Source organism: Giraffa tippelskirchi, chromosome 10 (assembly GCF_054371585.1).
Source record: "Giraffa tippelskirchi isolate mGirTip1 chromosome 10, T2T-mGirTip1v1.2.pri, whole genome shotgun sequence".
NCBI lineage: Eukaryota > Metazoa > Chordata > Mammalia > Artiodactyla > Giraffidae > Giraffa > Giraffa tippelskirchi.
Genome location: NC_137284.1, coordinates 87,807,812 through 87,834,799, shown reverse-complemented (window position 1 = coordinate 87,834,799; position 26,988 = coordinate 87,807,812). Strand labels below are relative to the sequence as shown.

The 26,988-nt window shown below is 34.7% G+C and overlaps 1 protein-coding gene and 1 non-coding gene across 3 annotated transcripts in view; both read left to right on the top strand.

The window, feature by feature from the left end:
* The window catches only part of GNAI1 (G protein subunit alpha i1), a 727,470-nt gene that overhangs the window by 122,046 nt on the left and 578,436 nt on the right, over nucleotides 1-26,988 (top strand). The window lies entirely within an intron of this gene.
* LOC145525002 (U6 spliceosomal RNA) lies at nucleotides 9,897-10,003 on the top strand. Its single transcript, XR_014068023.1, has one exon. It is a non-coding gene; the product is annotated as a U6 spliceosomal RNA (small nuclear RNA).

Sequence of the window (26,988 nt, the reverse complement as noted above, 5' to 3'; positions counted from 1 at the left end):
GATTGCCATGCCCTCCTCCAGGGTATCTTCCCAACTCGGGGATTGAACCCATGTCTCTTACATCTTCTCCATGGCAGGCAGGTTCTTTAGCAATAGTAGCACCTGGTGTCTTACAAATCCCAATTATGAATATTTTCTATTGGCTACACTGGTAGAATAATTATCTTTCTACTCACTTGATGGAAATGACGTTATGTAGTCAATGTCACATGAATAGTTGATCTAAGAGTATGCAACCGAACAATATACTAGTTATGTTTCAAGGATCTGATTAATCAATATTCTTTTTTCTCCTCGATTTTGTAAATTTTGTGATATTAGTTACATTTCAGTTAATTTATATATGTAATCTCAGTGTAAAATTTACTTTCCTATCAAATATTATGTTCATAATATTATCTTCTTTTCCTGAAAATAGCTCCACAAAACTTAAATCTACCCTTGAACTAAAGTTATTTTCTGCAGTGAAAAGGAGTCAAGGGGCACCAACAGGCTCCCAGTGACTTACCTCATTTGTCCTTAACTAAACTTTCTCAAACTGGTGGCAAGACTGAAGCCATTTCTGGGAAAACACAACTTACTTTATTGTTAGAAAATGCCAACAATGTGCCATGATCAATTATACTCATTAATTCTTAGAAGTAAGATGCTTATATGTGAGAGAGAAGCTTTCATTACTAATGACTATCTAGAAAATGGAGCTCAATGACATCTTGTAAGTAAATTAGTAATGCAGCTTATTCTAAATATTTCTTAAGTATTCTCTTAGTAGATTCTAAATATTCTCCTTGTACATAAAGGTAACATTTTCAATGAATATTTCTTCTAATAAATTATATCTCATTCATAAAGATATATTGCATGCATTCAACATTGAGAATTCTTATATAATGATCCATAATTGTTATTAATCCTATAATAACTATACTAAACTGTAACTTATTAAATTTTATTCATTATTGGTTAAGATATACCTGATTATTTTAATTTCTTATCTATGTTAATCCAAAATACATCCTGTTAGTTCTAAGTTATACTTTTCAAAAGTATATTTGAAACACAGTCTTGAGATGCTACTGTCTGCCCTGCAGATTCTAGAGACATTGCAAAGAATGTGTGTCTACATCTGAAGCTCAAACTATAAGTCATTGATTTGTCATTTAAAATTCGTAGATTTTCTTGTGAATATATAGGTTCCCACAGAGCAGACAATGTAGTATTCCTGTAGTTCATTATCTTTTAAATGTCTCTAGGTTAAAATCTGAACCCTGTAACACAACCCCAGGTCCTGATTCATTTTTCAGTATGTCTGTCATTTCACACTAGTCTCTAGTAATATCTAGGTTAACTCTCAGTCCTGTGATGAGGTCCTGCTCTTTTTCACCCCAGGCTTTCACATGTTTGGGTAGAACACTCTACCTTCTCCTTGTCAGCTGACACACTGCTCTACATCCCTTTCAGTTTCAGTCAAAGTAATTTGGCAAGAATCCCTTAGAAGAAATGGAGTAGCCATGGTAGTCAACAAAAGAGTATGAAATGCAGTACTTGGATGCAATCTCAAAAATGACAGAATGATCTCTGTTTGTTTCCAAGGCAAACCATTCAATATCACAGTAATCCAAGTCTATGCCCTGACCAGTAATGCTGAAGAAGCTGAAGTTGAATGGCTCTATGCCCTTCAAGACCTTCTAGAACTAACTCCCCCAAAAGATGTCCTTTTCTTTTGGAATGCAAAAGTAGGAAGTCGAGAAATACCTGGAGTACCAGGAAAATTTGGCCATGGAGTACAAAATGAAGCAGGGCAAAGGCTAACAGAGTTTTGCCAAGAGAACGCACTGGTCACAGGAAACACCCTCTTCCAACACAAGAGAAGACTCTACACATGGACATCACCAGATGGTCAATACCGAAATCAGATTGATTATATTCTTTGCAGCCAAAGATGGATAAGCTCTATACAATCAGCAAAAACAAGACCGGGAGCTGACTGTGGCTCAGATCATGAACTCCTTATTGGCAAATTCAGATTTAAATTGAAGAAACGAGGGAAAACCACTAGACCATTCAGGTATGACCTAAATCAAATCCCTTATGATTATAGAGTAGAAGTGACAAACATATTCAAGTGATTAGATCTGATAGAGTGCCTGCAGAATTATGGACGGAGGTTCATGACATTGTACAGGAGACAGGGATCAAGACCATCCCCAAGAAAAAGAAATGCAAAAAGGCAAAATGTTTGAGGAGGCCTTACAAATAGCTGAGAAAAGAAGAGAAGTGAAAGGCAAAGGAGAAAAGAGAAGATATACGCATTTGAATGCAGAGTTGCAAAGAATAGCAAGGAGATAAGAAAGCCTTCCTCAGTGCAATGCAAAGAAATAGAGGGAAACAATAGAATGGGAAAGACTAGATATCTCTTCAAGAAAATTAGAGATACAAAGGGAACTTTCCATGCAAATATGGGCACAATAAGGGACAGAAATGGTATGGACCTAACAGAAGCAGAAGATATTAAGAAGAGGTAGCAAGAATACACAGAAGAAGTATACAAAAAAATATCTTCACAACCCAGATAATCCCTATGGTGTGATCACTCACCTAGAGCCAGACATCCTGGAATGAGAAGTCAAGTGGGCCTTAGGAAGCATCGCTATGAACAAAGCTAGTGGAGGTGATGGAATACCAGTTGAGCTATTTCAAATCCTAAAAGATGATGCTGTGAAAGTGTTGCACTCAATATGCCAGGACATTTGTAAAACTGAGCAGTGGCCAAAAGACTGGAAAAGGTCAGTTTCCCTTCCAATCTCAAATAAAGGCAATGTCAAAGAATCCTCAAACTACCACACAATTGCACTCATCTCACACGCTAGTAAAGTAATGCTCAAAATTCTCCAAGACAGGCTTCAACAGTACATGAATCTAGAACTTCCAGATACTAAAGCTGGATTTAGAAAAGGCAGAGAAACCATAGATCAAATTGCCAACATCTGTTGGAACATCAAAAAAGCAAGAGAGTTCCAGAAAAATATCTACTTGTGCTTTATTGACTATGCCAAAGCCTTTGACTGTGTGGATCACAACAAACTGTGGAAAATTCTAAAAAGGAGACGGGAATACCAGACCACCTGACCTTACTCCTGAGAAATCTATATGCAGGTCAAGAAACAATAGTTAGAACTGGACATGGGACAACAGACTGGTTCAAAATCAGGAAAGGAGTACGTCAAAGCTGTATATTGTTACCCTGCTTATTTAACTTATATACAGAGTACATCATGAGAAATGCTGGACTGGATGAAGCACAAGCTGGAATCAAGATTGCCAGGAGAAATATCAATAACCTCAGATATGCAGATGACTCAACACTGATGGCAGAAAGTGAAGAAGAACTAAAGAGCCTCTTGATGGAAGTGAAAGAGGATAGTGAAAAAGTTGGCTTCAAATTCAACATTCAGAAAACTAAGATCATGGCATCTGGTCCCATCACTTCATGGCAAATAGATGGGGAAACAATGGAAACAGTGACAGACTTTCTTTCCTTCGGCTCCAAAATCACTGCAGATGGTGACTGTTGCTATGAAATTTAATGATGCTTGCTCCTTGGAAGAAAAGTTATGACCAACCTAGACAGCATATTAAAAAGCAGAGACATGACTTTGTCAACAAAGTTCTGTCTAGTCCAAGCTATGTTTTTTCTAGTAATAATAATGTATGGATGTGAGAGTTGGACTATAAAGAAAGCTGAGTACCAACGGATTGATGCTTGTGAACTGTGGTGTGGAGAAGACTCTTGAGAGTTCCTTGGATTGCAAGGAGATCCAACCAGTCTATCGTAAAGGAAATCAGTCCTGAATATTCATTGGAAGGACTAATTTTGAAGCTGAAACTGCAATACTTTGAACACCTGATGGGAAGAGCTGACTCATTGGAAAAGACCCTGATGCTGGGAAAGAATAGAGGCATGAGGAGATGGGGATGACAAAGGATAAGATGGTTGGATCGCATTACCGACTCAATGGACATGAGTAAACTCTGGGAGTTGGTGATGGACAGGGAGGCCTGGCATGCTGCAGTCCTTGGGGTCGCATAGTGGGACACGACTGAATGACTGGACTGAACTGAAACTTACTTTCAAGATATCATATATTGATCAATATAGTAGATGTGGGCTTCCCTTGTGGCTCAGCTGGTAATGAATCTGCCTGCAATGTGGGAGACCTGGGTTTGATCCCTGGTTTTGGAAGATCCCCTGGAGAAGGGAAAGGCTACCTACTCCAGTATTTTTCCATAGAAAATTCACTGGATCATATAGTCGATGGATTCGCAAAGAGTTAGACACAACTGAGGGATTTTACTTTCAGTTTCACTTTCATAGTAGATGTTAGCTTTAGTTTGTGATTTCCCCAAGAAAGTTTATGAAAATTCTTACTTAATTTTCTCATTTTCTGCTAAAGTACATCTATTAGTGAAACAATCAAATGCATCACATTTATATGACTGGCATATAACAAGCACATTGACTGATTTAATGTATTTGTTTGTTTGTTTGTTTTGCCAAATCTGGTATTTAGTTTCCCATTTCAAGTGTTGTGCTAATTGGATATATCTGAGTTTGTATCTGATTGTGGCACATATTTCCTGAAAGTTGCAATAGACTGAGATAAAGCTTATACCTTTATGTACCAGTTGTGTGGGTTAATATAGAGGAACCTACACAAGCAAATACTGAGCACCTAGCAGCCTATTCAGAAAATAGAGAGCAGTCATTCCAGGGTGGCTAAGTTTTACATGAGACACAGCAGGCTAGTGATCAGACTGAAAAAAAAAAAAAGTAGGAACACATTTAAGGGAGTTTTAAATCTATGAACTTTAGTTGCTTTAAGTTTTATATTTTAAGTATATTTTCTATTTAAAAATTTTAATAGCATTATCCAAATTTTTCTTATAGGCAGATCACTTGGATGACTATGTGGGTCTGAAAGAAGAAAGGTAGCTGGAAAGAGTTATTTTGAAAAACTGCTAGAGAAAAAGAGAAAGAGAGTAGCAAGAGAGTGGGAGAGGGAGCAGTGAGCCCAGAAGCAGAGTAGAAGGCCAAGGAGCAGAAGCATAGAGCAAACAGAAGGGGAGAGAAGGAAGCTGTGTCAACAGAGGGCAAGAAGGAGGGAGAAAGAGGTGAGAAGAGAGATTAGGCAAATGGAATCAGTGGCAAAATTATTCCCAGAACAAAAGGAGAGAAGACATTGTTAACAAATGTAACGGGAATGCAGGAGAAAGGTATAGCTTTCTTGTCTGTAGCTTTCTTTCCATTTTTGTTGTTAGTGTACTTTTACTTAAAAAATGTATTGAAATACAAATAATCTACAATGTTGTGTTAGTTTCAGGTGTAAAGTGATACAGTTATGTGTGTATATATTATGTGTGTGTGCTGTGCTAGGTCCCTTCAGTCATGTCCAACTCTGTGATCCCATGGACTGTATGTAGCCTGCTACGCTCCTCCATCCATGGGATTCTCAAGGCAAGAATACTAGAGCGAAATGCCATGCCCTGCTGCAGGGGATCTTCTCAACCCAGGGATTGAACTCGTCTTCTGCATTGGTAGACAGGTTCTTTACCACTAGTGCCATCTGGGAAGCCCTGTGTATATATATATATATATATATATATGGACATGAGCATATATATATATAGAGAGAGAGACAGAGAGAGATAGAGAGAGACAGAGAGAGACAGAGAGAGAAGAGTTTTTTCCACTGTAGGTTATTATAAGAAATTGAATATAATTGTCTGTTTTATATGGTCCTTGTTGATTATCTACTTTATATATGAGTGTGTATATTTTAATCCCAGACTCCTAATTGACCCTTTTCCCCATGATATCACTTATATATGGAATCGAAAAAAAATGATACAAATGAATTTACTTACAAGACAAAAATACACTCACATATAGAAAACAAACATGTAGTTACCTTTCCTTCCATTTGACACCTCATTTTTATTAATGGAACTATTAAATTTCCTCACATTACCCATGAAATGTATGCCATAGTATTTCACCTAGAATTTTTTACTGACAAGTTATTATTCAAAAGTTTTCAAAGTTAATTTCATTATCAAGAGACTTTTCAAAGGCAGATAATTTATCATCCAGTAAAATGAGCATGTGCCAACTTTTAGCTGTGTTTTGTTTTAAGATACTATAACGATAACAAATTAATAACTGAATTCATCACTTTTTATAAAAACTTGAAGTGTTTCTAAATGACTATTGCATCAATTTTGGAAAAACTAACATGTTTTGTTTATGCTTGAGAAAATTCTAAGTTTTAACCTTACAATAAATGTCTTAATTTAAAACTAATGGAATTAGAAATTTGACCTGTCAAATTTGACTTGATTTTAATATATATTAGCCTTTTCTTTTCACAATAAACATTATTTTAAAATAAGCTGATAATGATATAATCACATCTCTTTCCATTCTCTTGGAATTTTGGCCTTGATTCTTATAAAGGGACCTCCATAAGTCATACAGGCCCCAAATTCTATTTGCTCCAGTAGTTTCTATACCACTAGTCAATAAGTAGTTTGGCATTTTTCTGAAGGACATTTTTGTTTCATTATTCTCTTGATTGAATGAAATCTGTATGGTACAACTGAATTCTCACTCTTCATGCTATCTATTGAAATTAAGGTCATGGGCAGCCCTAGCATTTTCAGGATATTAAATTTTAAGCACATTTTGTATCAGAATGAAAATTAATACTTTGTTTCTTTCTCTGTTTTCTTATATTGTCTTTAGTGAAACTAAAACTTACCACAGTGTATGAAACTTTGGGTATCCTAGCATATTAGAATTCATTTAGTAAATTCTGCTAACATCATTTTATTTTCCCATATTTTCAAAATGTCTTCTGACCTTCATCAAGTGGAAAGTGTAATTATAGATACATGGCAACTTTTCTATATTAAAGTTATTTCAGTCATTTTTCAAGGAATTATTGCAGGTAAATGCAGACATCTGATTAAAAATCAATGATTGTGAAGCAAATTCTCAATATATTGCTACTTAATTTTTTTTAATGTGTTTTTTGCTGAGTTTAAACTTTGAGTGGTAGAAACAAATGTTTAAAATTCAGTATCACCTACTGGAGAAAGTTTATTTATTTGCTAAGTAACAGTAAACAAACAAACAAACAAACAAAAACTATAGTTGATATTTACTGAGCTTCTAGACCACATTTAAGTATTAAATGGCATAATCAAGCAGAAAAATCAGATATTTAAGACCTAGCTTTTTTTAAAATTTTCCTTTCTGGATAGGAGAACTCATGAGACATATGTTACATTTATGTATTTCAACAAATATATAGCAAATTCTATGATGTACATAGAACCATATCCACAAAAAATTGCCAAAAATGGTGGTACGGAACCTAAAGGTGTAACAGATATTTGGCACTGGAATAAGACCAGCAGGAGCTAAGATCAAAATGATGTATTGTTTGAAAAGCTTGATGTGACTTGTAAGTCTGTTAAAACAAAACACAGAAGATAAAGCTTGCTTTTTTTTTAAATTACAAAAGCTATAGAGAGAAATGAGTATCAATAAAATGAAGAGGAAAATCATGTGTAATTCATATAGAAATAAATATAGAAAGAGATAAACTGACCAAAAATGTGGCATAATATTGGACAAAAGATATTGCTCATTATTTTAAGTTTTCTGTCTTATTTTTTAAATAAAGATTTATGTAAAAGAGCTCATATTCAATTTCTTGCATATTCATTCAGAAATGTTCAATCTATTTATATACTCATGTTTATATAAAAAGGGTGATACTGTCCTATTTCTTTTTCCCTTCCAGCATAACAAGCTATTAGCGCCTTTAAGCCTACATTTCTGATTAATGGTTGTGTTATATTCTATTATTTCTTATTTGTTGATACTTAGGGACCTTTTTATTTTGGCTTTTCTTATTATATAATCATGCCAAAACTGACCATCCTTGTACTTGCATCTTGGCATACTTATCTGATTTTTTTTTAATAAGATTAATTCCGGTAAGAACATTGCTAGATCAATGAGAGTGTAAGTTTAAAATGCAATAGATACTCAGTTACCCATCCAGGAAGGACAAGGTCAAGCAAAAAAAGACAGTCTGATGCTCCCCAAATCTGACCCAAGAACACTTCTAATCTCCCCCTAGAAATTTAGAGAGCAATCTAGAATGCAGATGAATGCTGATCATGAAAATATTGAATTGAGATATTTTTCAATCAAGGTGGATAGTCTAAACTGAGAAATTAATTAAAAGAATAGACTTTCAAACTGAAAATAATTATGAACTGGCAATATGAGTTTAGAAGGATTTTTTTTTAAAATTGCTTGATATGAGGTTAAATTCAGTGGAGAATGTTCAATATTTGTATATCCAACTCTTGTGGAATTTCATAACCAAATACTAATATGTATAAATATATATGTATATTATCACTGAAGTTAAATTTAAAAATTGAATTTTTTTGTATTACATTCTATAATCAATATCTTGCAAGAATTCAAAGTTCTAAAGTTTGATAGGAGAGCATTTTAAAATTGAAATTTAAAATATAAAATAGTTTATCCTACTGCCTCTGTGATAAATTTCCTCTTTTAGTACTCTAAAATTACTGAGGATTGTGACTGCAGCCATGAAATTAGAAGAAGATTGCCTCTTGGGAGGAAAGCTATGAAAACCCAGGGAGTATGTTAAAAAGCAAAGACATCACTTTGCTGACAAAGTTCTGTATAGTCAAGGCTATGGTCTTTCCAGTAGTTATGTACAGTTCTGAGAGCTGGACCATAAAGAAGGCAGAGCGACGAAGAATTGATTCCTTCGAACTGTGCTGGAGAAGACTCTTGAGAGTCCCTCGGGCAGCAAGGAGATCAAACCAGTCAATCTTAAAGGAAACCAACCCTGAATACTCATTGGAAGGACTGATGCTGAATCTGAAGCTCCAACACATTGGCGACCTGATGTGAAGAGCGAACTCTGGACAAGACCCTGATGCTGGGAAAGATTGAAGGCAGAAGGAGAAGAGAGTGACAGAGGATGAGATGGTTGGATGGCATTACCGATTCAATGGACAGGAACTTGGGCAAACTCCGGGAGATGGTGAGGGACAGGGAAGCCTGGCAGGCTGCAGTCTACGGCGTCACGAAATCGGACATGACTTGGTGACTAAACAATGACTGCCTATGTTATTTAGTAGACTACATTTTAAATTAAAAAACTAATGGTATTTAGGAAACTGATTTCTAATTATAAATAAAAATGTTATATACAGAATCCAAAAGAATTAAATTGTTTACATTGTAAAAAATAAAATATTTTATGAGTTTGGGATAATTTATAATTTGCAAATATATTATGCACTTCTGTGTACCGTCAAGGCTAAAAGAGATTATGCCAAAATCAGAGGTCGGGTAGAAGACTTCATAGTGAATTAGTAACAGCAAGTCTCCTACATCAAATTATGGTCTAGGTGCTCACAAATTGTCATAGTTAGGGTTAGAGGCAATTCCGAAGACCTTGAGTACATGACTGAAGGAGCAGTCAAAGCTTGCAGAGCTAACAAAAGGACAAATATCCATTTGAAATCTTTGGGAATCCAGTCCAATAAGCTCTTTATAATTTCATAATGAAATATAGTATGGAAAAACCAGCATAACAAAGTAACTCCTCATCAAAAATGCAAGAATTTTCAATTCAATTCATGTACTTTAATTCAGGCCAAAGAATTTGACACATAAGGTGAAGCTAATGAGCTATTTAATCAGCAATCTTGGTGACTTGGGTCAGGAGGTTGTTATATCTGAACTCCTGTTTTTTCAGATCAAAGATAGTAAAAGAGTGCTTCCTTCACCAGCACATATACTAAAATGGGAACAATATAGAGAAGATTAGCATGGCTCCTGTGCAAGGATGACATGCATATTCGTGAAGCATTCTCTATTTTTGAGAACTCCCACAAAAGAAAATGCACTAGTTCTGATAGCTGTGGACATTGGAGGCAAGAACACACAGGAGTAGAACCAGATTAGAATCTGAGCTGCTCCCACAGCAGGTCCAGAGATTAGCACAGTGTTGGAGGGCATCTTAAGGAGATGAGGTGGAGTATGACCCCCAGTGAGGGAAAGGACTCTGACAGCACTGACTCAAGAAAAATATTTATTATTCTTATGTTTTGACTTGTTCTATAGATTCTTTTGGATTTTTTTCCTTTTTGTTCTCTTTTTTGCTCCCTCTGTTGTAGTTGTCGATTTATCTGGCATTATGAAATCTAATTAAGCTTCTGAGCTTTTTTTTTTCTCAGTTACATTTTTTTATTGTTGATATAAACCTATGCCTCTACATTGGGCTTTTGCAGTTCTGTGGAGTTTTCCTTTTTTTTTCTTTTCTCTTTTTTTAATTTTAATTTTTTAATCCTATATTATTTTTTCTACATTTATTTCTTTGTTTGCTTTTCCTACTGTTCTTTTCCCCTTGCAGTTTATCTTTATTATTTTTTTAATTTTTTATTTTTTTATTATTTAAATTAGTTTATTTTTTAACTTTACAATATTGTATTTGTTTTGCCATACAGTGACATGAATCCACCATGGGTGTACATGTTTTCCCCTTCCAGACCCCCCCTTCCACTTCCCTCCCCATCCCATCCCTCCGGGTCATCCCGGTGCACCAGCCCCGAGCACCCTGTATAATGCGTCGAAACTGGACTGGTGATGCCTTTCACATATGATAATTTCCATGCTTCAGTGCCATTCTCCCATATCATCCCTCCCTCACCCTCTCCCATAGAGTCCATAATACTGTTCTATTTATCTGTGTCTCTTTTGATGTCTCACATCCAGGGTTATCTTTACCGATTGACTAAATACCGTATATATGTGTTAGTATACTGTGTTGGTGTTTTTCTTTCTGGCTTACTTCACTCTGTGTAATAGGCTCCAGTTTCATCCACCTCACTAGAAATGATTTGAAAGTATTCTTTTTAATGGTTAAGTAATATTCCATTGTGTATATGTACCACAGCTTCCTTATCCATTCGTCTGCTGATGGGCATCTAGGCTGCTTCCATGTCCTGGCTATTATAAACAGTGCTGCGATGAACATTGGGGTACATGTATCTCTTTCAAGTCTGGTTTCCTCAATGCGTATGCCCAGCAGTGGGATTGCTGGGTCATATGACAGTTCTATTTCCAGTTTTTTGAGGAATCTCCACACCGTTCTCCATAGCGGCTGTACTAGTTTGCATTCCCACCAACAGTGTAAGAGGGTTCCCTTTTCTCCACACCCTCTCCAGCATTTATTGCTTGTAGTCTTTTGGATAGCCGCCATTCTGACGGGCGTGAAATGGTACCTCATTGTGGTTTTGATTTGCATTTCTCTGATAATGAGTGATGTTGAGCATCTTTTCATCTGTTTGTTAGCCATCTGTATGTCTTCTTTGGAGAAGTGTCTGTTTAGTTCTTTGGCCCACTTTTTGATTGGGTCGTTTATTTTTCTGGAATTGAGCTGCAGGAGTTGCTTGTATATTTTTGAGATTAATTGTTTGTCTGTTGCTTCATTTGCTATTATTTTCTCCCATTCTGAAGGCTGTCTTTTCACCTTACTTATAGTTTCCTTTGTTTGCAGTTAATCTTTAATGTATATAAATCTTCTTTATCTACCTCTGTTTAACTTTAAATATCAATTTTTTCTTTCTTTCCTTTCCTTCAATATATTTGTTAGTTTTTTTTTCATTGCTTTATTTCTCAATTGGCACCTTGTGTTAGTTTTGTTTTCCAGTTTGTGCTTTAGTTAGTTTTGTTCTTAACTGTTAGATATAATTTTCAGTTTTCTTTGTTCACTGGGTCAGTCTGTCATACTTTATTATTGTTGGACTGTTTTGATTTTGCTTATGGGTGTATATGTATATGTGTATATTCAGTCACACTTTTTATTGTTGTTATAAACTACTGCCTCTACGTTGAGCTCTTACAGTTCTGTGGAGTTTTCCTTTTTTTTTTTATCTTTTCTCTTTTTTGTAATTTTAATTTTTGATTTTTTTAAGCCTATTTTTTAAAAAATTTATTTATTTGCCTTTCCTACTGTTCTTTTCTCCTTGCAGTTAATTTTTAATGTATATAAATCTTCTTCATCTACCTATTTTAACTTTGCATATCTATTATTTCTTTCTTCCCTTTCCTCTCAACACGTTTGTTAGTTTTCCTTTCATTGCTTTATATCAACCTATAGGGTTGTATCAACCTAGGCTCTGTATCAACCTAGAGTGGTGGGATGGGGAGGGAGATGTGAGGGAGGTTCAAAAGGGAGGATATGTATGTATACCTATGGCTGATTCATGCTGAGGTTTGACAGAAAACAACAAAATTCTATAAAGCAATTATCCTTCAATAAAAAATAAATTAATTTTTAAAAAATAGTAAAGGATTAAAAGTTAAAAGAACAATAACTTTGAAATACTGCATATGGAATAAAATATGTTTCCAATAGATTATAAGTTTAAAAGACTTCAGAATCCTCACCAGAAGCATCCAGGGGATCAATTCTTTGCTATGAAATTTGGTTGATATACTGTTGTCTTTCTTTTTATTTAAAAAAAAAAAAAATTTCCATACTGTTTTCAATTGACTCTTGAAGTTATTCAAGTATCCCTGTGTATCAAAGCTCCATGCCAAAAAGAAACAATGCTATTGAAGGTCACCAATTAAGTATTCCTAAAGCAGGACTAAATCACACAGCAATGGAAGCTACCTCAACCAGCTTGACTTGAGGTTCAGTGAAAATCAGCACATACGTTCTGATCACTTTGTTCTCAAATATGCAGTAAGACAGTTAAATAAAAACAGGCCAATAGAACGATGACATGAGAATAAACCAGTGGTGAAAGAAATGGTTAAACTGAATGAGACAGACTCCATGAGTTGCCTAATTAAGGTAATATTCAAATGTATACCATTACTTTTGCCATCACTTTCATTCAAGAGATTCATAAATCCCACAGCAGGGTAGCTTTACACAGTTATCAAATGAAATAGAAATACCCAGAGGCAGAGAGCAGAGGGCACACCACTGCTTCACCAAGAAGAAAGATGATTAGAATTAATACTGGAAAATTCACATTGGATACTCAAAAAAATTATTTAGAGTAGTAAAATTTTACTGGATTTTCTTTCTGTTTTAGCAAATACTTGGAGTTAACATTACTACTGAATTCTACATTCAGCAGAAAATCCTTGTAATGACTTAGGACAAAATTATACAGAAAAAATATCGAAACAGATATGCTTCTGAGGAATGACATTTAACTGGCGATACAAAACAAAGAACACAGGTATTTCTGGTTAATATTAAAAATAAAATCTTACCAATGATTGAATCCTGCAAAAGTAGATAAAAAGTAAAAAGAACTTCGTACAATCATTTCAAGACACTCACTAAAAGAAGAAATGATATTTTCCTCATGAGAACTGATTTATTATTCTTATCTATATTTTTGGTAAAAATTACAGTATTTAAATAGGTGAAAAAAGTACTCAATCCTCAGAATTAAATTAATATGGTGAGAGATGAATAGAATCTAAAATTTCCAAAAGCCACTATATATTTGCATTTGGAAAAAACAAGCATTGCAAAACAACTAATAAAATATGTCAGAAGTTAGGAAAAAATATCACAGTAATTAAAAATGTCCTTTTATTTATTTGTTTTTATTTTGTTTATATAAATCAAAGACAGATGCCTATTTGGTTTACATGCGGTCATTAAAGAAATTCTTGTAAAGTAGGAAGATAGCACACAAAGAGCAGGCTTGTTATTTGGGGTGGGAGTCAAGCTTTATATGTTATGTCTAAATATAATGGCATATGTGTGTGTGCAATTTTTCTGTCTTTTTGGATATTCAAACTTAGTTACATCTGAAAAGTAAATTTTTGTATAGTATAAATTAAGCTGAAAAAATAATTTTCTGTGTGTTTTTATAAAACTGCTATTAAGACAATAAATGCAGGTCAGAATTACAAAAGATTCTGACTGCTGATATTGAAAACTCTTGATTATAAAACTGTTACATGTGTATTGTAAAAAAATTAAGAAAAAGGAATATGTTTTATAGTTTCAGATCTTATGTTGAGGGTTGTAGTCCATTTTAAGATAATTTTTGCCACTGTCAGGCAGGAGTCCAACTTCATTCTTGTGTGTGTGGATACCCAGTTTTCCCAGCACTATTTGTTGAAGAGACTATAATCTCTCCATTGTATAGCCTTGATAATTTTATCAAAGATCATTTGACCATATACATGGGGATTTATTCCTAGGGTCTATATTCTGTTTCATTGGTCTATTAAGTTTATCATTATGCCAGACCATAGTATTTTGATTACTGTAGCTTTGTAAGATGCTTTGAAATCAAGAAGTGTCAGGTCTCTAGTTTTTGTTTTTATTTTTCACTCTCCTCTTTCCCCCTCATCAAGAGGCTCTTTAGTTCCTCTTTGCTTTCTGCCGTTAGAGTGGTATCATCTACATATATGAAGCTGTTGATATTTCTCCTGGCAGTCTTTATTCCAGCTTGTGATTTATCCAGCCCAGCATTTTGCATTCAAGCTAGGCTTCAACAATATGTGGACCAGGAACCTCCAGATGTACAAGCTAGATTTAGAAAAGGCAGAGGAACAAGAGATCAAATTGCCAACATTCATTGGATCATAGTAAAAGCAAGGAAATTCTTTAAAAACATCTACTTCTGCTTCACTGACACTCAAAACTCTTTGACTGTGTGGATCACAACAAACTGTGGAAACTTAAAGAGTTGGGAGTACCAGACCACCTTACCTGTCTCCTGAGAAACCTGTATGCAGGTCAAGAAGCAACAATTAGAACCAGACATGGAAAAACTGACTGGTTCAAAATTGGAAAAGGAGTACATCAAGGTGGTATATTTATATTTATAATTGTCATATCTTCCTGATGAATTGGTCCTTTTATCCTTATGTCCTTCTTTGTCTCTTGTGACAGTTTGTGACTCAAACTCTATTTTACCTGATAAAAGTATCACCCCTGCTGTCTTTTGATTACCATTTGCATTGAATATCTATGTTATCCTTTCATTTTGAGCCTATGCATTTCCTTCAGCCACTGTATTTGTTTTGATTATGGAATTTAATCTATTTACATTTAAATTAATTTCTGATAGGGAAGACTTACTATTACCATTTTGTTCATTGTTTTCTGTATATGATATAGTGACCTTTTCTGTTTCCCTTCCTTTGTATTTTGTTAATGTTTTTTTGAGGTAACATGCTTTGATTGACTTCTCATTTTTTGTACATCATTTATAGGTTATTCTTTGTGGTTACCATGGGGATAATATAAAACATCTTATAACAATCTATTTTAAACTAACAATTTCAATTGCATAAATAAACTCTACTACTTTACATCACCCTTGCTTTATGTTATCAATGTCCCTAATTGCATTTTAAAAAATATTTTGTGTCATTAACATAGTTTTATAGTTATAGTTATTTTCATGCTTTTATCTTAATTTTATAACTGTATTAAAGGTTATCTACTCATCACCATTACAACATCGCAGGAAACTGTATTTGCCTATATATTTACCTTTGCCAGAAAGCTTCACATTTTTGTACACTTTTGTGTTGCAGTTCTTTCGTTTCAACTTGAAGGACTGGCTTTGCAGTTCTTTTAAGGCAGTTTAGTGGTGAGAAACTTTGTCAGTTTTCATCTATCTGGGAAGGTTTTAAATTTTCTTTCATTATTGAAGAACAGTTTTGTCAGATATAGTATTCTTGGTTGGTTTCTCTGATCACTTTGAATATATATTTGCCAATATCTTACTATTTTTAATACATTGTTTTTCTGATTTCATTTTTTTAATCTGTGTTCTCTTATAGTGTATTGAGTTTAATATTTTGAACTCTTTGTTGGGTAATTCATAGACTTTCACTTCTTTAGTGTCAGCTTGTGGAGATTTGTTCCTTTAATTGGACCATATTTCCCCTTTTCTTCATATGCCTTGTTATTTTTTCGTTGTCATGATTTATGCGTTTGAAAAAAATAGCCACCTGTCTCATTCTTTACAGATTGGTCTTTGTATAGGAAAAAGCCTTTGCCAATCAGCCTGGCTAGAGCTTTTAGGTGCCTGCAAACCTTTTATGATGATGTGTCTTGCTGGGTTTGGATGTGTAGCTTTCTCATTTAGTTATGTTTGCAGGTTTCTTTTTCAGGTTCCTACAGTCTTGCTCCCTCTGGTGGTTTTTTTGCTTTTTTTTTTTTTTTTATGTTACTGCAGGTTCTAGTGGTTCCACAAAACCACTGAGCTCTTTTTGTTTTCTGCATACTCCAAGGATACAAGCTGTGCTAGTACCTGGAGCATTGAAAATCAGCTGAGGTACAAATTATTCTCCTGAAAGCTTGAATATTTATGTACATTCCACTCTTCTCCTTTCTCTCTCAAGTGAGAAGTCATGAGTTGGACATTTTCTCCCAGTCACTGTGAGCTGTGCCAGTTCCTGTCTGCAGTATTATAAATTATCTGGTTCTATCACAGGCTGCTAAGCTTTCTTTTGTTCTCTGTGGTCCCCAGGCAAGTTCTATTTGCATAATTTTGAGTCAGGCAAGACAGAAGCCCATCCCTTGGACAGATTGCTAAAAAGCCAGAACTCCCTTTCTCAAGGATGAAATGATGACTTGGGCTTTTCCTCCCTTGCATGAGTTGTGCCAGCTTGGGGTAAAGGCTGATGCAGTTGAAATTAAATGGCTTTTCTTATCCACTTCAATATGGTTGAAAGTTGTTCTTGGCTTTTAGTTTGTCTGTGGGTTGAGACTTCCTAACTTTTTTCAAATTCTTATAAATCAGTTTTGGGTGGTATATTGTTAAGCCAGTGTCTGTAGGGGAACAGAATATAGTACTTCTTCTTCTGCCATTTTGCTAATATCAAGTTATTGATCTTGATTCCTAATTCAGCCTGCTATCAGTTTTATACTAGTGGAACTGTCTCTTGGAGTTTAAGCATAGATTGACTACAAGATCCAATGTCTCATGTTTATGTTTTTTTTTCACCATGTTGTAATATGTATTTTTACCAGAATTTTGGACAGATTGAAGCAAGTACTGCTAGACAAGTGTCATGTCAAACTGCAGGTCAAGAGCGGAAAGTAAACATTATTGCTTTAAGCATTGTATTTGAAAAATCCTTTATCTATCTCCTGTTCACATCCATTTTAATGAGAATTTAAAAAAAACTTGTTCTGCTTATAGCCAAGAATGAGCAGCCAAGATTGTACTATGAGTCCAACTGATTCACTGTCAGTTAATTTTATTTTTGACTAACAACCAGATTATTTTTCAACTTTTGAGTTAAGAAATTGAGACTTTAGAAAGTCAGATAGTACTAGGACATGTGATATAAGTATACAGATCATGTAGGGCTTGGGACTACAAACTCTCAGTGGCTTATAATAACTGTATTTTTCTTGCATGTCAGTTTGCATGTAGCCAGTTGTTCAGCTAACATAAGCTAGGCAGGGCCAGGCTAGACTGGGCTCCTAGCTTCTAGTTTGATGCTATATTTCTCTATGTACTTTTGTTCTGAAGTCCAGGTTAATGAGGCTGTGGCTTCCTGAAATATGCTTTTCTCATGGAAATTACAGAAGCACAATAGGACAAACCAAATAATACCATGATATTATCCAAACTAAGATCATGGCATCTGATCCCATTACTTCATGGCAAATAGATGGGGAAACAATGGAAACAGTGATAGACTTTATTTTTCTGGGCTCCAAAATCACTGCAGATGGTGACTGTAGCCATGAAATTAAAAGACACTTGCTCTTTGGACAAAAAGCTATGACAAACCTAGACAGCATATTACAAAACAGAGACATTACTTTACCAACAAAGGTCTGTCTAGTCAAAGCTATGGTTTTTCCAGTAGTCACGCATGGATATGAGAGTTGGACCATAAAGGAGGCTGAGCACTGAAGAATTGATGTTTTTGAACTGTGGTGCTGGAGAAGACTCTTGAGAGTCCCTTGGACTGCAAGGAGATCAAACCAGTCAATTCTAAAGGAAATCAGTCCTGAATATTCATTGGAAGGACTAATGCTGAAGCTGAAACTCTAATACTTTGGCCACCTGATGCAAAGAGCTGACTCATTAGAAAAGATTGAAATTAGGAGAAGGGGACAACAGATGATGAGATGATTGCATGGCATCACTGACTCAATGGACATGAGTTTGAGTAAGCTCCAGAAACTGGTGATGGACAGGGAAGCCTGGTGTGCTGCAGTCCATGGGGTTGCAGAGTCAGACACGACTGAGCAACTGAACTGAAATGAACTGAATCCAAACCATGAAAACGATGCCTGTTTGCTAACATTTCATTGGCTAAAGCAAAGCATATGGCCAACCCCAACATTAATGGGGTGACAAAATCTATTCTACACACGTATGCAAAGGAGTACAAGGACATGTGACAAAATCCTTGGTGTAATATAGAAAGGATAAGTGTTAAGAGCAAAAAGTGAACTATTAAGGGAAAGAGAGAGAGAGATATAAAGTAAGAAAAGAGAACAAATATATCTAATGAAGTTTTAGTTCATATAATCCCTGCATATACCTTTTATAGATATATATGTTAGATTCTCCCTGAAAACTTCAACAAACCTATATGAATTTAAGCAGATTTCTCTTCTTTGAAACAAAGTATTACCATACAAAGGATACATATAATATTCAGTTCAGTTCAGTCACTCAGTCGTGTCTAACTCTGCGACCGCATGAACCGCAGCATGCCAGGCCTCCCTGTCCATCACCAACTCCTGGAGTTCACCCAAACTCATGTCCATTGAGTCGGTGATGCCATCCAACCATCTCATCCTAGTTTTAAATAGAACACACGTTGTGTAAATTATCTTAAATTTTTCCTAAATCTAAGTATTAAAAAGTACATCGCATAGAACAAAATGATCACATAGTCTTCTACATTGATGTAAATCTTGTTTTTGATGTATAAATATGGTGTCTTTTTATGACTCTCAGTTATTATAAAGTATATTGTTCAAAAAGTCCCTTAAAAACATCAACCCTGCCAACTTTTTCTCTCCATACTCTTTGTAATGCATGGAGAAATGAAGAAGGAACATCTTACTTTTACAAATATTTTAAATGAAATTACAAGGAACCAATTTTTATTATGTTTAACAAGTCAGTGATAAAGAAAAATCATCAATATTTTTATTCCACTTACTCTTCTGTCTTACAAATAAAGAGCAAAGTTTGAGGTTTTTACTCAGTGCTTTTCCAATAATAGTGAGACACAAATACAGGAGCTAACTTTGAAAAGTTTTGCAATTTCTTATGACTTCCTGTGAAACTATTAAGGCAAAATTGAGAAGTTTTGACCTGAGAATACAGTGACTTATGATTGAAAATTTAAAAATCAATTGGCTGTATGAGACAAGTTCCCTGGATTCCAAAATGTGGCAGTTTCTAAAATGAATAAGCTTAATATTTTACTGTTCAATTTTTATTGGTTTTTCTAAACTCCCAAAGCAAAAACTATAAAGGAGAATATAAGAAACAAAAAGGTGCATAGAACAAAATATTAACACAGTAATTTCTTGCATTTTTATTATTCCCACAGTACTTCAAATACTTTTTAGGCAATATTTAAACTTTTATATCACTTTTTTGAAGGGTTATTGGAATAGTCATTAAAATAATTTTTTGTTATGGACACTGTAAGACATCTTGACTAAAATTCATTCATAGTTTATAGAATTAATCCCATTGAACACTGTATTTTCATAGACTCTATTGTTTAAATATTCTTTACTAGGGGAAGAGAAAATTAAAAAAGCATAAAATAATAAAGGGCAAATTAACAGTGTTTCTGTATTTTGTATATGATCATCCATAAACAGTTAGTTCCATAAACATATTTAACAATTTAGTCGCTGAAATGACAACCTTCATGGTTTACTTGTATACCCAATGTCCATTTTTCTTTTAGTAAGTAGTTCTTATCTTTTCAGGGATTGGGAAACTCCTGATAAAAGATAAAGGATATTCTGATAAGAACAAAACACTCACTTATACCCAACCTATTGTATACAATTCGGGACTTAAGAACGTCTTGTGACCAATTCTGGCAGTGGTGGTTTGGTTGATGAGTCATGTCTGACTCTTGTGGCCCCATGGACTGTAATCCACCAGGCACCACTGTCCATGGGATTTCCCAGGCTAAAATATTGAAGTGCGCTGTCAGTTTCTTCTCCAGAGGATCGTCCCAATCCAGGGATGGAACCCACGTTGCCTGCATTGCAGGTGGATTCTTTACCACTGAGCTACCATGAAAGCCCTGACCTACTCTAGTACTCTTCAAGTCCTTGAACTCAATGTTCAATATGTCAGTAAGTTTAATTAGGTTAATAGATTTTCTGTCTTCACACTCCTTTTCATGGTTAAAAATGAGTGTTTTCTAGGACCTGAAGAGTAAAGCTATACTTCCAGAGTCTGAATGATATTTAGTGTTTTTTTGTTTTTTGTTTTGATCTCACACTATGTATATAAACTGAATCAGAAAGTAACAGCTCTTAAGCTTCCCAGGTTGCTCAGTGGTCAATAATCCACCTTGCAATATAGGGAACATGGATTCAATCCCTTGTCCAGAAAGATCCCACATACCTCGGAGCAACTAAGCCCATGCACCACAGCTGCTGAGCCTGTACTCCCTAGAGCCTGTGCTCTGCAATAAGAGAAGCCACCACAATGACAAGACTGCATACCACAATGAAGAGTAGCTCCTTCACTCCACAACTAAAGAAACCTCATGTGCAGTAACAAAGACCCAGTGTAGTCAAAAATAAATAAATAAACAAAATTTGAAAAAAATAAAAGAATATCTCTTGAGGAAGAAAATCCCCCCAATTTTCTATTTTACTATAAAATGACAACTGTAATTAAGTTAATTAGAGATTTACACATAGCTATTGGAAAAGTTAGGACAAATATTAAAATCTCCTACTTTGTTGATAGAAATAATCTTTAACTTATTTTGATGGTAGAAATTGCTTCCCCAGTGGCTCAGCAGTAAGCAATCTGCCTGCAGTGCAGGAGACAACAAGTTTAATCCCTGGGTAGGAAGATTCCCCTGGAGAAGGAAATGGCAACCCTCCAGTATTCTTGCCTGAGAAATCCCATGGACAGAGGAACCTGGTGGGCTACAGTCCATAGGGTCTCAAAGGAGTCGGATACGACTTGACACCTAAAACAATAACAAACAACAACAATAACAGAAATTATTTTAACTAAGTGAAGTACACATACTGTTATATTAATTTACAAATAGATTTCATAGTGTCTTTTTCCAAATCCTTATAGTCAAGCGGTTAAGTATATAAGGGGTATGTTATCATTAATCCCTTTGTGTATATGAAGAAGGTAAGATTTGAGAGGTTAAATAACTTGCCTAAATAACCAAATCAAATATAAATATTTAAAGCGTAGATTCAGATTTGGCCATCACATCATACTACAATGGGATATATTAAAATGAATGAAAGAATAATGCAGTAGTCCCTGCAGTTTACCAAACATGTTGCTCTATTTCTTGAGAGGCTTTTGTGGAAACATCCATTTCTTGATTCACTTGTACTTACTGGTTGGCTTTCTGGGACAGTCTGCTTTAGGTGCTGTTTACAATTGAGAGTATAATCCCTCATCCACTGGAGCTTATGATGGGCTTATGATGGGTTTATGATGTGGTCTGTAGCATCATATATTTTTAAATTATTTTTTCTGATTTTTTAAAATTTAATTTTTACTGGAAGATAATTACAATATTGTGTTGGCTTCTGCCATACAACAGTGTGAATCGTAAATATACATATGTTGCTTCCCTCTTGAACCTCTCCCACACACCCCCTACCCCATCCCACCCCTCTAGGTTGTCACAGAGTACTGTGTTGAGCTCCTTGTGTTATATAGAAACTTCCTATTAGCTATCTATTTTACGTATGGTAATGTAAATGCTTCAGTGCTACCCTCTCAATTTGTCCCAGCCTCTCCTCTCCCCACTGTGTTCAAAGTCTGTTCTCTATGTACCTCTCCTCTCCCTGCTGTGTCCAAAGTCTGTTCTTTATGTCTGCATCTCTATCCTTGCACTGCAAATAGGTTCATCAGTACCATTTTTCTAGATTCCATATATATGCATTAATATATAATATTCATTTTTCTCTTTCTGACTTACTTCACTCTGCATAACAGGCTCTAGATTCATCTACCTCATTAGAACTGACTAAAATTAATTCCTTTTTATGGCTAAGTAATATTCCATTGTATATATGTACCACAGCAAAGGAAGCTATAAATCAGATGAAAAGACAACCCTTCCTGAGGGATCAACTTTTCTACAGTTGATTACTCCAGCTCCATTCTTCTTTCTCAAGATTGCTTTGGTTATCTGGGGTCTTTTCATTTATTTACTTATTTAATTTTTGACTGTACTATGTCTATGTTGCCATGTGTGGGCTTTGTCTAGTTGTAGTGAGCATGGGTTACTCTTCATCGCAATGCATGGGCTTCTCACTGCAGTGGCTTCTGTTGTTGCAGAACCCAGGCTCCAGGCACATGGGCTTCAGTAGTTGCAGCACAAGGGCTCAGTAGTTGCAGTGTGTGGTGGTAGGGCTACAGGGCTTCAGTAATTGTGGCTTGAAGGCTCTAGAGCACAGGCTCAGTAGTTGTGGGACATGGGCTTAGTTGCTCCGTGGCATGTGGAATAATATCGGATCAGGGATCAAACCCATGTCCTCTGCATTGGCAGGTGGAGTCCAATCCACTATACCACCAGGGAAGTCCCATATTTTTTTGCCTGGTATGACTTGTTTAAAGCCAATAAATAAGAAAAAATAATACATTTTAAATGGAAACAAGTATTTTTGTCATTAAAACAATTTCAGATGTGAAGATACTCTATGAATCAAAGATATTGCATTTAGTAAAACACACTCTCTGAATTGTTTATCTCTAACAATGATGAAGGAGACTGATTCTACCATATGCTCTTATCAAGTAGCTTTTGAGAGGGCTGTCTCTGTTTTCAGCTTGGAATGAAATTAGTTGACCCATTCAAGAAAGTGCAGGAAAGCTGTGAAATATTAAGTGTGTTAAACTGAAACTTTCAGTTCAGATATCATAACCTTTCATAATGGCTAGCATATTAGACAGAAAGATAGATTAAGTTTTGCCTGGATATTGAAAACTCTTCTATTGAGAATTTGAAACTGCTTAGATGCTTGCTTAGTGTATTTTTTTCAGATTGGAAAGGGAAGCAGTAATAAGTCTGCTACTAAGATCCACATAGTAAGTTCATGTTCTATCAGTTCTACAACTCCCCAAAGAGCAAGTGTTTGTATGGATAAAGTTCATTTTAAGGCACTCATATCAAATTCTAAAGCAAGAGTGATTTAGTGTTGATCTCTGTTTTGCCAATAAACTTCGAAGTCTTAAAAAATGAAGTCTCAATTAATTGATGAATATATCAACATATCAGTATATCAAGTTATTCTTGAACGTTCAACACGTTAGCAATTTCAGGTCACCTGAGTTGATGAAAATTGAGATTTTTTTTCTTAAGTTTAAAAGACTTCCTGAAACACTGTTATTTACTCTTACATGCCTACAAGAATAAAATCTTATGAAAGAAGGGCTTATAGTGCAAAAAGTGTGCGTTCTTCACAATCAAATCAAAATTCTATGTAACTAGAGTTTAAAAATGTTTTTAGACTTATTTTAAATACTTTAACCAGTGGGAATTCTTTTTAGAGTACTAATTCATCCTTTTGAAATGATAGATTTTCTTTTTAATAAGATATCTACATTGCTTTCTTAGTGGAAACACAATGTCTTTGGCTTACTTGTTCTCCAAAGTAGATATTTTTCTGTGTAGTAAAGACATAGTGGCAAATTTATTTTAGGCATGTTGGACTGAAATATCTGTTTTTACAGAAAAATAGGCTTCCCTTGAGTTTACTAAGCCATATTCTTCAATCAAATAAGGAATTTTATGGAAGTTAACCTGAAAGTCCCCATAAAGGGGTTACTCTTTGATTTATTATTCTAAGAGTTAACTGCATAAGCATTCATCCCTACAGCTGTTGAAAGTCTGTCATGCCTCTCTCTATTTCTAAAACCAAAGGGTCATGGTTGTCTATTAGGTTGCTCCATCTGGGCTCACCTTGGTTCATCTCTTCTTTCCTTTGATGTTACTGATAAAATGTGCTTGGTTTCATCCAGACCACTCCTAAAAGAAATATGTCCAATTCCACTTTATTTTCTAAAGTACCACTGTTAAATATTTGTTGCATTCAATAGATTTTTAATGAATTTTAAAGTTAAGAGAGTTATAGAACAAAATTGCGGAGAAGGCAATGGCACCCCACTCCAGTACTCTTGCCTGGAAAATCCCATGGACGGAGGAGCCTGGTAGGCTGCAGTCCATGGGGTCGCTGAGAGTCGGACACGACTGAGCGACTTCACTTTCACTTTTCCCTTTCATGCACTGGAGAAGGAAATGGCAACCCACTCCAGTATTCTTGCCTGGAGAATCCCAGGAATGGCGGAGCCTGGTGGGCTGCCTTCTATGGGGTCGCACAGAGTCGGACACGACTGAAGCGACTTAGCAGCAGCAGCAGCAGCAGCAGAACAAAATTGAAATATTTTAATTTGATCATACTCTATTCCTATACAACTTCAACCATCTACTCCATGAGATGAGATTCCTAGCCATTTCTGCCTATGATCTAGTCCTGAAAGCAAACTATTGGAACACAGACTCTCCTAATGGATAGCATTGTACTCATTTCTTCCCTTTTCCTGAGTTCTAAATAACAATTAATTCCAAGGGCTTTCTAAATTAAGCAGCATTTCACTTGAGAATGTGATATATTATATATCATATATCCTTTCATATTCATAATTTTATATGGTCAATTGTTGAACAGTATTCATGTGTGCTAGAAAAGAATCTATATTTTTATGTAGCACAGTATTATATTTAAAGCTATTTGATCAAGATGATTATCTGTAATTTAAATATTCCTTGCTTTCACTTAATTTTGGGATTTTCCTGATCCTTAATTTTCTGAGATAACTGGGTGAAAAATTCCCCAGCATGAACATAGGTTGTTCAGTCTCTCCCTCCAATTCTGTCAATTGTGTCATGTTTGATTACAAGGAGTGTTACAAAGGTTCTACATGTTTGTGGTACAGATATCTTGAGTAAATTTTTCCTTTTTTACTATCTGATAGTTTCTCTCTTCCTCTTTACTAATATTTTACTTTAAATTCTATTTTTTCTGACATTAAAATTATAACACAATTTCTGTTGGGTAATATTTGTGAAGTATAGCTTTTACAATCATTCTATATAATTATTTTCAGTATGTTTTTCTTGTAGAGTATATAACCAGAGTTTTTTCTTAAGTCTTATGGTCTTTGTCTTTTAATAGGTGAATTAAATATGCTTATATTAATTTTAATTTTGTATTAATATATTCGAATACATTTCAGTCAGGTTTTCTTTTAGTTTTCAATTTATCATGTCTTTTTTACTTTTACTTTAGCTTTTTATAAATTCTGATAATTTAAACATTTCCTTTATTTCCTCTTTATCCCTTAGCTGCAAACTGTAAATTTTATTTTAGTCTTCAATATGTATTCTTAAATTTTTAACACATATATCAAGTTTTATACTTTTGTAACAATTCTAAATCAATTCAGAATCTATATCCTTCTCATAGAAAATCAAAACAAGACAAAAATGTTGCATTTAAAAAAAATACCCACTGAAGTATCCTACCTATCTTCCTTCTTAGGTATACAATTTTAATTTTATCATCTGCCAATCATAGAAATTCAATAATGCATTCATTATAGCCAAAAAATAAAGCAGATGTATCGAAAGTCATCCTTACAAAGGACTCACCTGTAGAATGAAGCTGTGGGTGATAGAATTGATAAACAAAAGGAAATTGGATCTTTGATTGGATTTTTTGAGGGCCACTGGATCAATCTGCTCAGTTTACCTTCCTCAGAGTTTTCCACTTATTTGACACAGAAAATTTCCTTTTAATTAATGAGTTTGCTCTGTTAACAGTCTGTTATTTGCAACCTAAGAGTTGTAATAGTCAGATTTATCACTGTTTATTTGCACATTTTTTTGTTCCTTCTTTTTTTGCATCCCATTCATGAGTAAACATTTCTTCATGTTGAAATGCTTCTTATAATGCTTCCTTTGTGAAAGATCTATGAAATCTGTAAAATAAATACTCTTATTTGTATTATTTCTTTAAAAAGTAATTAGTTTGCCACACAAACAAAAGTTTATCTGCAATTGAATTATAGATTATTAGTTCATTCTGAAAATCTTACTCTTTTTTTCTGGCCAATACTGTTTCTGATGAAAAGTTTTCTGTGCATCTAGCTGTCATTCAGTTGTAGATACTCTTCCCCTTTTGTAGTTTTTAGGGTTTATTTTTTTTCTTTACTATTGTTCTTCTGCAGTTTCACTGGATTATATTTAGGCATGTCTTTATTTTCTTAATCACAGCACATGTTTTCCATCTGAAATCTTCTCTCTTTATTTCTGTGTAATTTTTCACCATTATCTCTTCACACAGTGATGCTTCAATAATCCCTCTATTATCTACCACTGGAAATTCATGTAGACATGTATTTTAGAGTCTCAATCTACCTTCATTCTTTATTATTTTTGCTTTTATATATTTGTATTTATCTCTTTATGCCACTCTCTGAACAAATTCTTGAGGGCTACATTTCAAACTTCTATTTTATTTTTTTTCTTTGACTATGTTCTATCTTACTTTGTTATCTTATAAGGCAGGTACTCACCAT